This window comes from Phacochoerus africanus, chromosome 15 (genome assembly GCF_016906955.1).
Source record: "Phacochoerus africanus isolate WHEZ1 chromosome 15, ROS_Pafr_v1, whole genome shotgun sequence".
NCBI lineage: Eukaryota > Metazoa > Chordata > Mammalia > Artiodactyla > Suidae > Phacochoerus > Phacochoerus africanus.
This window is the reverse complement of record NC_062558.1, coordinates 30,677,334-30,688,712: the sequence shown is the minus strand read 5'-3', so window position 1 is coordinate 30,688,712 and position 11,379 is coordinate 30,677,334. Positions and strand designations below refer to the sequence as shown.

The window sequence follows — 11,379 nt, the reverse complement described above, 5'->3', positions numbered from 1 at the left end:
CCCTGTGATTTGTCTTTCCCCTTGAGCTATGGAGGAGGTGACAAAATGAGATCAGGGCAAAGTGATGCCCACAAGTGGCTCCCTCATTCTAGGGTCGGGGGTGTGGGTGCAGCCTGGCGGTGCTGCGGGTGAGGAGACAGACCCAGGATGGCAGGGGCTCAGGAGGTATGTCCTGGAGGACAGTGGGCCTAAAGAGAAGCCTCTGCTGAACGGCCCAGCAGGATGGACTCTACCTGGGAATGCACCAGGCTGTGGTGTTGCAGGCCTTTCCCAGGTGGACAGAGTCCAGTGATGCTTGTGCAGACTTGCACACTTCCTAGTGTGGAACATGGGCAAACAGCACCCACCCTGCACTCTTTACAGGGAGGTGGTGAGGTTCCCATGTAGTCGGATGCATCCAGTGCTTAAGAGAGTGCATGTTACAACCAAGGTGGCCAGCACCAGCCCCTGCACAGAATGGGGTCCATGTTGTGGAGGTGCCCGGGTGGCTGTGGGCTCCCTGCTGACAGCTGACCCAGTACTGTAGGCAGAGAACACTAGGAGGTTGACAGCAGAGATGTCCCTTTGTTGTGCTGGGATTTTGATCTCTGTTTAATCTAGAAGCTTTTCTTTTGGCTCTGCCATCTTTCCGTGCCCACCCCCCTGCCCCCCAGCGCCTTGTGTCTGGGCAGGGTGACCCGGTAAGATGAACCATGCCGTCCCATCTCAGGCTTCTGGCTTATTCACTGAACAGCTGCCCAGATCCATATCTCGACTAAAATGCAGTGGGCTGATACACAGGCTCTTGTCTGATCAAACCCCCACTCCTCCCCCAAGGGAAAAAGTCTTCATGACACAAAGCAAGATTTGGGGCCTTGAGAACCGGGGGCCCTAGAGGGAGAGGTAAGTGGTTGTGCCTTTGGGTTGGAGGGAGCTCAACCATTGAGATAATCAGTGGCTGTCCAGTTGGTTCTTCTAACTTGGGAGCCCAGCCCCATGTCATGTACAGAACCTTAAAAGATAACTTGGGGCATAATTATAAGAAGGGAGAGGTCGGATCTGGGGAAGGGAGGAGCAGAGTCTGGAGGGGGAGGCCAGGGCACTGGAGCTTCAATTCCTCAGCGTCAGGTGCTGGGCCACCTCGGGGACAGGGACGCCCCTGGACAGTTCTCGAGTTTTTCCTCACAGAGGAAGAAATGGAAGTTGTTTCCAAGGTGACAGGGCTGCACTGGTCAGAGTGAGAAGGCTGGTTTCATTTTTTTATCCTGCAAAGGGCCTCTCCATCCACCAAGTTGGAAGATTATCCATGGTATCCTCCCCTTCCCTCCCCTTCCCCTGACACCAAGCGCTGTTAAGTCTGTCCTCCAGATTTCTTCCAAACAGATAGTCCACTTCGCTCTGTCCCCAGTGTCCCCAGCACCCAAGTCCAAGTTGCCACTGTTTCTCAAGTTCACACAACAGTGTCCTCCATCCCTTCTGTCTGGTGGCCTCTTCTGGTCAGGGAGCCTGAGGAAGCCCAGCCCCCACAGGCCTCCCCACCGTCCTTCCAGGGCTTCCAGATAAAGGCCAGTCCCCCCAACCCCACTGAGTCCATCCTGCCCGCGCCGGCCTTTCCAACCTCATTTCTGCTTTTTTCAGTTCCTTGAATATGCTGTGCTTTGCTTTGTTTCACTCTAGGTTTTCCCAGGTCTCCTTCCTCTGCCCACATCTTTCCCCTTCTCTACCCCTTTTCCTATCAAGCTCCTACTCTCTCTTCCCATGTTAGTCCTTACATGTCAGGGAGTTCCGGTTGTGGCTCAGCAGTAACGAACCTGACTAGAATCCATGAGGTTGAGGGTTGGATCCCTGGCCTCGCTCAGTGGGCTAAGGATCCTGCATTGCTGGTGTAGGTCACAGATGCAGCTCGGATCCCAAGTTGCTATGGCTATGGTGTAGGCCAGAGGCTACAGAGGCTACAGCTCTCATTCGACCCCTAGCCTGGGAATGTCCATATGCCGTGGGTGCAGTCCTAAAAAGACCAAAAAAAAAACAAAAAACAAAAAACTTAAATGTCAGAAACCAGCCTTAGTGTGTGTGTCATCCCCCAATCCCCCCAAAACACAGGTCCGCACATGTGCGTGCACATACACACACATACACACATGCACACAGCCAGTCAGGCCTTGGAGCACCTCATATTTTCTCAGGGTGCAGGTCGTGTTTGTGATTATTGTTCACCTTCCCCACCAGGTTCCGAGACCCTTTGGGACAAGGTGCCTGTGGCCACTGCTGTGCCCAGCTCAGAATTATCACATGGCAGGTGCCCCTGGGAACCTGTTCTGTGCGCCCTTGGCCCTGTGCTTGCCGCCCTTCCCCATCTCCGAGTCAGACAGGCGCAGGGTGTGGGGAGCCTGACTAGATAGGACAGGAGGGGAGAGGAGGGGGCAACTATTAGATGCAGACGTCAAACTCAGGTAGGTGTTGAGCAAGGTTTAAAGGTTGGATCCTATGATTACAGATTTAATATTAAACTTTAGTAATTCAGGTTGTAAATGTGATGAGAATAGCCTCCAAACGGCATTTAAAAGCATTTCATCTTGGACTTGGCCTTGATTCTATAGAATACAGTTTACCATCTTTAGTAGCTCTTTTTTTGTTGTGTCAGGCTCTGAATTTAGCCTGGTGTAGGGTGGCGTGATGACATGTAATGTGTGCTTTTACCTTTTTATTTCAGAACATTGCCAGCATACACAGAAGCAGAGAGAAGAGTATAATGAAACCTCACGTGCCCGACCTCCACTTGAACAATCACCAACTCAGGGCCAATTTTGTTTAATACATACCTCACCTCACTCCCATTATTTAGAAGCAAAGCCCAGATGCCATATGGATTTCATTAGTTAATAGCAAATGTGCTTTTGAGTTTCATTTCCAGAATTGCATCCATGCCTGCAGTGTGGGTCGTTTGAAGGCTCTCGACGGCTCTGTGAAAACTACCGAGTCATAGTTAATGAGAAACCTGGGGAATGAGGAGTTCTGATTGATCAGATTTTCTGTTTCACTAAATCATGAGCTAGAAAACCTTTATTGTTTATAGAGGGGAAGCACCTTCTAAGATAAAAGTCTACTTGCCTGCCTTAATAGGTATGTACAGCAAACAGTCTAATCTCTTGATCTAGTCTGACTGATTTTGGCTCCTGGGGGATGTGACAGAATAGAGCTGGGCAGTACCGTGACAGGTCTGGGGTGGGGGGGCTTCCCACCTGCCCCCCACCTGTCCGGAATCCAACCTGTTGGTGTCTCCCCAACCCCCAGCCCGCTCCTCAGCGTACCTGAGCGACCTCCCCCAAGAAATACAAAGGATCCTCTGGTTCTGTGCCTCCTCCCCCGACATGTGCCACAAGTTCACCCAGTTTTTCCCTCTTCCCACCAGTCTGCCATCAAGACGCATGTGCTGAAGGCTGAATTTGAACTCAGCTCAGGGGACATAACGGTGACTTTATTGACAAAGAGGACAAGATCGACCTTGATACTGAGTGAAGGGGGACATACAGCATGGCATAGAAGAAGAGTGGCAGGGACCACTCCTGGGTAGGAGGGTCCCCCGGTAGGTGGCTCCCAGCCAGGACCCAGCAAGACACCAGAGTCAGCCAGGCAGAGGGGGCGAGACCCACGGGGAGAGCTCCCTTCACAGAAGACGTGTTGACCAACCACAGCACCTCCCTGTGCGTCCACCTTTGCTTTTGTCTATTTATTTATTTACTTAGTTTGCTTTTTAGGGCCACACCAGCAGTATATGGAGGTTTCCAGGCTAGAGGTCAGATTGGAGCTGCAGCTGCTGGCCTACACCACAGCCACAGCAACTCAGGATCCTTAGCACACTGAGTGAGGCCTCAAAAGACTCTGCACAGTGGGGATTATTACCCTCATTTTACACAGGAGGAAACTAATGCTTACCTCCCATGGTAGAGCGTCAGCAAACTGGCCGAAGACGGGAAGTTCTTCAACTAGTAAAGGCATCTAAGAACACCCCACAGTAAACATATTTTTAATGGTGAATGGCTGAATACTTTCCATGTGTAATAGGGGCAGGGCAAGGATGTCTGCTGTCACCAGGACCATACAGCATCTTTCTGGAAGGTCTAGTTGGATCAGGTTAGGAAAACATTCCCATTAGAAAGGAGTGAAAATGCTCTGTGCAAATGACATGATGCTTTATATGGAAAACCCTAAAGAGTACACACACACACACACACACACACACCTGTAAGAGCCAGTAAGTGAGTTCAACAAAGTCCCAGGACACAAGATCAATATGCAAAATTCAGCTGCATTTCTGAACTCTAGCAATGAACAACTCAAAAATGAAACTAAGGAAACTCTTCCATGTACAATAATATCAAAGAGAATAAAATATTTTAGGATAAATTTAATCAGGGAAGGGCAAGACTTCTACACTGACACCTGTAAAACGTTGTTGAATATTATTCAGCCATAAAAAGGAATTAATTGATACCACAACATGGGTGAACTTCAAAACACATGATGCTATGTGAAAGGAACCAGACACAAAAGGCCACGTACTGTATGATCCCATATATGTGAAATGCCCAGCATAGTAAATCCAAAGGGATAGAAAACAGATTGGTATTGGCAGCAAGGAGGGGGAGCAGAAGTGTACTTAATGGATATGGGGTGTCCTTTTGGGGTGATGCCATTTTGGAACTTCATATACGTGCCAGTTACATTGTGAATGTCCTAAGTGCCACTGAATTATACAGTTTAAGATGCTTCATTTCACGTTACATGAATTTCACCTCAATTTTTTTAAATGTTGAAAGAAACTAAAGAAGACCTAAATAAATGGAAAAACATCTTGTGTTCATGGAATGGAAGATTATATCACCCAGATGGCATTACTCCCCAGAGTGATCTACAGATTCAGTGTAATTTGCCTTCAGAATTACGACTTCCGGAGTTCCTGTGGCTCAGAGGAAATGAATCTGATTAGCATCCATGAGGACATAGGTTCGATCCCTGGCCTCACTCAGGTGGTTAAGGGTCCAGCGTTGCCATGAGCTGTAGTGGGTTGCAGACGAGGCTTGGATCCGGCGTTGCTGTGGCTGTGGTGTAGGGCGGCAGCTGCAGCTCCGATTCAACCCCTAGCCTGGGAACCTCCATATGCCATGGGTGAGGCCCTAAAAAGACCAACAACAACAAAAAAATTACACCATCCTTTGTAGCAGAAATGAACAAAGTGGTCCTAAGATTCATCTGCAAATGCAAAAGACTCAGAATAGTCAAAACAATCTTGAAAAAGAAGTACGAAGTTTGAGGGCTTACACTTCCCAATTCAAAAACTCCCTACAAAGCTATAGTAATTAAGACAGTATGATACTGGCAGATCGTTATGTGAAAATATTCATAGAAGCATTATTCATAATAGCCAAATTCACTGGGACGCAGGTTTGATCCCCAACCCAGATCAGCGTTGCAGGTTGTAACTGTGGCTCAGATCTGATCTTTAGCCCAGGAACTCCATATAGGGTGGGGTGGCAAAAAAAAAAAAAAAAAAAGGCAAATTCAGAAACAACACAAATGTCTTTGAATTGAATGGATGAACAAGACATACAGTGGAATATTATTTAGCCACAGAAAGAATGAAGTCCTGACACAGGCTGCAATATGGATGAACCTTGAAAACAGGATGCTGAGTGAAAGAAGCCAGGCACAAAGGTCCCATACTGTTTGATTCCATTTATGTGAAGTGTCCAGAATAAGCAAATTCACAGAGACAGAAAATAGGTTAGTGGTTGCCAGGAGCTGAAGGAAAAACAGGAATGGGGAGTGACTGCTAAGGGGTACAGGGCATATTTTGGGGTGATGAAAGTGTTATGGAATTAGATTGTGATGGTTACACAACTCATACACATACACACATACATACATTTTGTCTTTTTGCCATTTCTTGGGCTGCTCCTGCAGCATGTGGAGGTTCCCAGGCTAGGGGTTGAATCGGAGCTGTAGCCCCCAGCCTACGCCAGAGCCACAGCAACGCGGGATCCGAGCCGCGTCTGCAACCTACACCACAGCTCACGGCAACACCGGATCCTTAACCTACTGAGTGAGGCCAGGGAACGAACCCGCAACCTCATGGTTCCTAGTCGGATTCGTTAACCACTGAGCCATGACGGGAAATCCTAAACTGCGTATTTTAGATGAAATAAATTGTCTAAGGCTACAGGCCTAGGCAGTAGAGACCAGAAACTGGAACCCCAAAATATCTACTTTAACACCAATGTTGTTGGGGCAGAATATTTCCAGGACCCTTGAATAAGTAAATTAATGAAGTTGGGATCTCAAAGAGCCTCAGAATTGTTGTTTTGAATATTCCTCCCCTTTATAAAGTACTGCAGTTTTTCATAGTCAGAAGAGCTGCGAGTGTAATGTTGTTCACACAGAAATTGATTCCACCATCACACAAGGAAGAATCTGCCCTGATTTGGTTGTGCCGTTCAGCTGGGAATCTGAAGACCAGATAAAGAGCTGTGAACAGTGGACCCTGGTCTAATTTCAGAGATCAGTGAGAAAAGACAAAAAATGTTATAAACCCACTATACTTGGGGCAGCCAAAGTATTTTACCTTTGCAGAGACATGTAAACCCCTTCAAATCTCTCCATTTTTCATCTCTTTACTCCAATGGTCTTTTGTTTCAAACTTGGAAGTTGTATTCACTTACTGATTTCTAAAATAATGCATTCCAATTTTAGAAAACTTGGAAAATAAAATACAAGAAAGTTACCCGCATTCCCAAAGATAGTGTTTTATAGTCTTGCCTTATGTCCATATATAATGTACATATATACACACATTTTTTTAAGTTTTTTTTTTTTTTGGTCTTTTCTAGGGCTGCACCCATGGCATATGGAGGTTCCCAGGCTGGGGGTCTAATCAGAGCTGTAACTGCCGGCCTACACCAGGGCCACAGCAACACCAGATCCGAGCCTCATCTGCAACCTACACTGCAGCTCAAGGCAATGCCGGATCCTTAACCCACTGAGTGAGACCAGGGATTGAACCCGCAACCTCATAGTTGGATTTGTTAACCACTGAGCCACGATGGGAACTCCCATATAGACACACATTTTTAAAAACTTGCTTTTATTGTAGTTCCCACTGTGGCACAAATGGGATCAGTGGCATCTCTGTGGCACCAGGATGAGGTGCAATCCCCAGCCCTGTGCAGTGGATTGAAGGATCCAGTGTTGCCATAGATGCAGTGTAGGTGGAAACTGTGGCTCAGATCTGACCCCTGTCTAGGGAATTCCATATGCCTGGGGGCAGCCGAAAAAGATTATTTTCATTGAAGTATATTCGATTTACAGTGTTGTATTAGTTTCTGATGTACAGGTAAGAGATTCAGTTTTATATATATTTATATATAAAAGTGTATATATACACGTAGCTGTACACACACACGCACATTCTTTTTCATATTCTTTTCCATTATGGTTTATTGCAGGATATGGAATATGGTTCCCTGTGCTATACAGTAGGATCTTGTTGTTTATCCATCCTATATTTAAGAGTTTGCATCTGCTAATCCCTTCCTTCCTCCACTCCTCCTCCCCCTTGGCAACCACAAGTGTATTTTCTATGTCTGTAGACACACATTTTTTAACTCAATGAGAATCATTATAAATACAGTTTTGTATCCTAATTTTATAAACATCACATTCGGAGCGTTTTGCCATTCCATGAAGTATTCTTGGAGGAAATGATTTTGAATGGTCACATAATGCCATCTTATAGAGACACCATGGGATTGGTTTTTTGGTTTTTTTGTTTTTTTGGTTTTTTTTAGCCATTTCCTTATTTTTAGTCCTATGGGTCACATAGCAGCCTTGAAAATGTGCCTCTCAGCCCCTCCTTTGGGAAACTGATGGACTGAGGGTCTGAAGCCCGTCAGCTCATCACACAGGGGCCTCATCGGAGCTTCCTCTGACAGGGACCTGGAAAGTCTCCTGACAGCCTTACCCATCTTCCTGAGAAAAGCTCTCCAGGGTAAGACACTGCCCCAACCCTCCTTCTTTCCATGCTTCCTTTAGCAGGGGCCAGACCCTCCTCTGCCTCCTTCACAGCCTTGTCTGCAGAGAAACCTTTGTTCATGGCCAATCCTGTCTCGGTGTCCATATGCCTCAGTGGACCTCGGACTAACACAGATGCGTCCCCTCTCATGTCCTCATCTGTGTCTGATGGTCTCACGCACGAGTGCTGTTAGGAATATGCGTGTGTGTGTGTGTGTGTGTGTGTGTGTGTGTCCTGACCAGGTTGTGATCATCTCCTTAGGGAATTCCTTGAGGTTAGACAACCAGGGGAGGGTGCCCATGAGGGAAAGTCTCCTTTCACAAGACGGGTACCTGTTTCCAGAAGTGGCTAAATAGAGCTTTCCCAGCCTCATCCTCAGGGTGATGACTTGTTAAACCTGCTGATTGAATGGGCGGCAAACAGAGCCTTCTGTTTATTTGCCTTTCTCGGTTTCTTAGTGAGGCGCAGCCTAGTTTCACGTTTACTATTGTTTGATTTCCTATTTTCACATTTAAGCATTTCTCTCTCCTCTCCTCCTCCTCTCTCCCCGCTCTCATTATCTGATTGCCTTTTTCTATTTCCTTTTGACTTTTCCTCTCACTTCTTAAATCTCTAGAGGAAGAACATGACATCGCCCAAAAGTGGGTTTTTTTTTTTCTTACAGCTTTATATTCCAGGCTTTCCTTTATAAATTGAGCACATTTCAGCCTTAAAGTTAAAGCTTTTAAGTTTGAGCTCAGTCTCAAAATGTGCCCCCTGAAAAAAGTAAGTCCTATTATTGTATGTGTGTTTGCTTCTCTGTGACCATTGAGTACCTGTTTTCCTTTCTTTGCAGAGTCGACGGTCTTGATTTTTTTTTTTTTTTGCCAACGTTTTAGTGTTTAATGGCATAACTGACCAAGCTCCAAGATGTGAAGTTAACCACGTTCAAGAAACATGCGTGAGGGCGGGGGAGGGAAGTCACTCTATAGACTGATGCTATGGTATGTGGCAAGAAGAAAACACATTTTATAATATGAAACCTGTTTACACAGACTGGTTAGTTGCCAAAAACCATCAGTCTTCTCTTGCTTGTAAAAAGGGTGTTCCAGATTTCAGTGTAAATGAGCCAACTTTATTGGCTCTTCTGTGTGGCAGGGGCATTGTTTTCACCTTCTAGCTCTTCCACCCCAACCTGTGTCGTGAGGTCTGCAATGTTTTCTTCCAGGTCATCAGTGCGACTGCTCATGTCATCAGTTCCTCCAATGATCCGCTTGGACATGGTCTGAAATTTGTCTTGTATCTGTTGCAGGAGTGTCTGCGGCACCAAGTGATATCCTACGTGGTCTTGGGCTCAGTCTTGGCCATCTCCTCAGTTCTCAGCTTGGCAGTGCTGCCTCAGACCGTCACTTACATTTCTGTTTGTTTGCCCCTTGACTTTTTTTTTTTTCTTTTTAGGGCTGCACCCAAGGCATGTGGATGCTTGCAGGCTAGGGGGCAAATAGGAGCTGCAGCTGCCGGTCTACACCACAGCCACAGGAATGCAGATCCAGCTGTGTTTGCAACCTACACCACGGCTTGTGGCAATGCCAGATCCTTAACCCACTGAGCAAGGTCGGGGATCGAACTCACATCCTCATGGATCCTAGTTGGGTTCTTCACCACTGAGCCACAATGGGAACTCCAGGCTTGATTTTTTAAACATCGTCATTTTGGAGGGTCTCCATCACAAGACAGACACTGGAAATCATTTGGAGGAGGAGATATTAAACATGTCACCACTTGCCAACATCTGCTTATCTTTTTGCCTATTTCTGGGTTCTGGCAGATCATCCCCAAAAGAAATTCTCATTATTTGAGAGTTCTTGTTAGTCGAGTTCCAGGTAACTCAGGACTCATCGCCCTTATCACCTGTGGTCATCTGTGTCCTAAATTACTGCTCTCAGGAAAGGGAATGGGAATTTTTCATCTTGGATGATACTGTGGTAGGTGGTCTTGATTCAGAGATGAATTTCTGCCCCTAATCTCCTCCGTCATCTCCCCTCCAAATTTTTCTTGTTTCTGTGAAATAGGGGAAGTAGGCATCAAGGCAAATGTCACCATACAGGTGGACCACCTACCTCAGGCCTCAGTAGCTTGTTTAAAACATGCTGATTCCCATAAGACTCAACAGGAAAAAGGAGGCAAGCACTAGCCTAGCACAGGCGACAACATGGATGGACCTTGACAACATAACGCTGAGTGAAAGAAGCTAGACGCAAATGATACAGAGTGTATGATTTCATGTATAGGAAATGTACAGAAAAGACAAATCCATAGACACAGAAAGTAGGTTAGGACTGAGGGGAGGAAGGAAGGGGAGTGATTGCTTAATGGAGCACAGATTTCTTTTGGGATAAGAATGTTCTGGAATTAGTGGTGACAGTTGCACAATTCTGACTATCCCTAAAAAACATCCAATTATACACTTTAGGAGTTCCCTTGTGGTGCAGTGGGTTAAGGATCCAACATTGTCACTGCAGTGGTTGGGTCGCTGATGTGGTCTGGGTTCAATCCCTGACCCAGGAATTTCCATATGCAATGGGTGCAGCCAAAACAAAAAACAAAAAACATCAAATTTCGCACTTAACTGGGTGAACTTTAAGGTCTATAAATTACATGTCAATAAAACTGTTAAAAATACTGACTCTACGGAGTAGTGGCTCAGTGGGTTAAGAACGTGACTAGCACCCATGAGGATATGGTTTCAATCCCTGGCCTCCGTCAGTGGGTTAAGGATCCAGTGTTGCTGTGAACTGCGGTGTAGGCTGACAGCTGCTGCTGGGATTCAACCCCTAGCCTGGGAATTTCCATCCCTTTTTTTTTTTTTTCTGCTTTTTAGGGCCACACCCTCAGCATATGGAGGTTCACAGGCTAGGGAGCTGTAGCTGCTGGCCTACACCACAGCCACAGCAAGCAACTTCCACCCTAAAAAAATAAATAAATAAATACTGACTCTAAGGCACTAGCCCAGACCTACTCAGTCAGGATCAAGGTGTAAAATCCAGAAATCTACTTTTCACCCAAACACCCCAGCAAGACCAGCTACATCATTTGCAGGCTCAGTGCAAAATGAAAGTGCAGCAAAAATCACTAAGAATTTCAAGACAAGGGGAGGGGGAAGGAGCAGGGTGGTTGGGGAGCTTGGGTTTAACAGATATAAACTATTGCCTTGGGAATGGATTAGCAATGAGATCCTGCTGTGTAGCACGGGGAATTATGTCCAGTCACCTGTGATGGAACATGATAATGTGTGAAAATAGAATGTGTACATGTATGTGTAACTGGGTCACCATGCTGTACAGTAGAAAAAA

At 46.2% G+C, this 11,379-nt stretch overlaps 1 long non-coding RNA gene across 1 annotated transcript; it reads left to right on the top strand.

Annotated features, from left to right (window-relative positions):
- The first annotated feature begins 1,919 nt into the window (after positions 1–1,919).
- LOC125116561 (uncharacterized) lies at positions 1,920–4,017 on the top strand. The gene is made up of 2 exons (XR_007132367.1): positions 1,920–3,102; positions 3,392–4,017. It is a non-coding gene; the product is annotated as an uncharacterized LOC125116561 (long non-coding RNA).
- Positions 4,018–11,379: the final 7,362 nt, after the last annotated feature.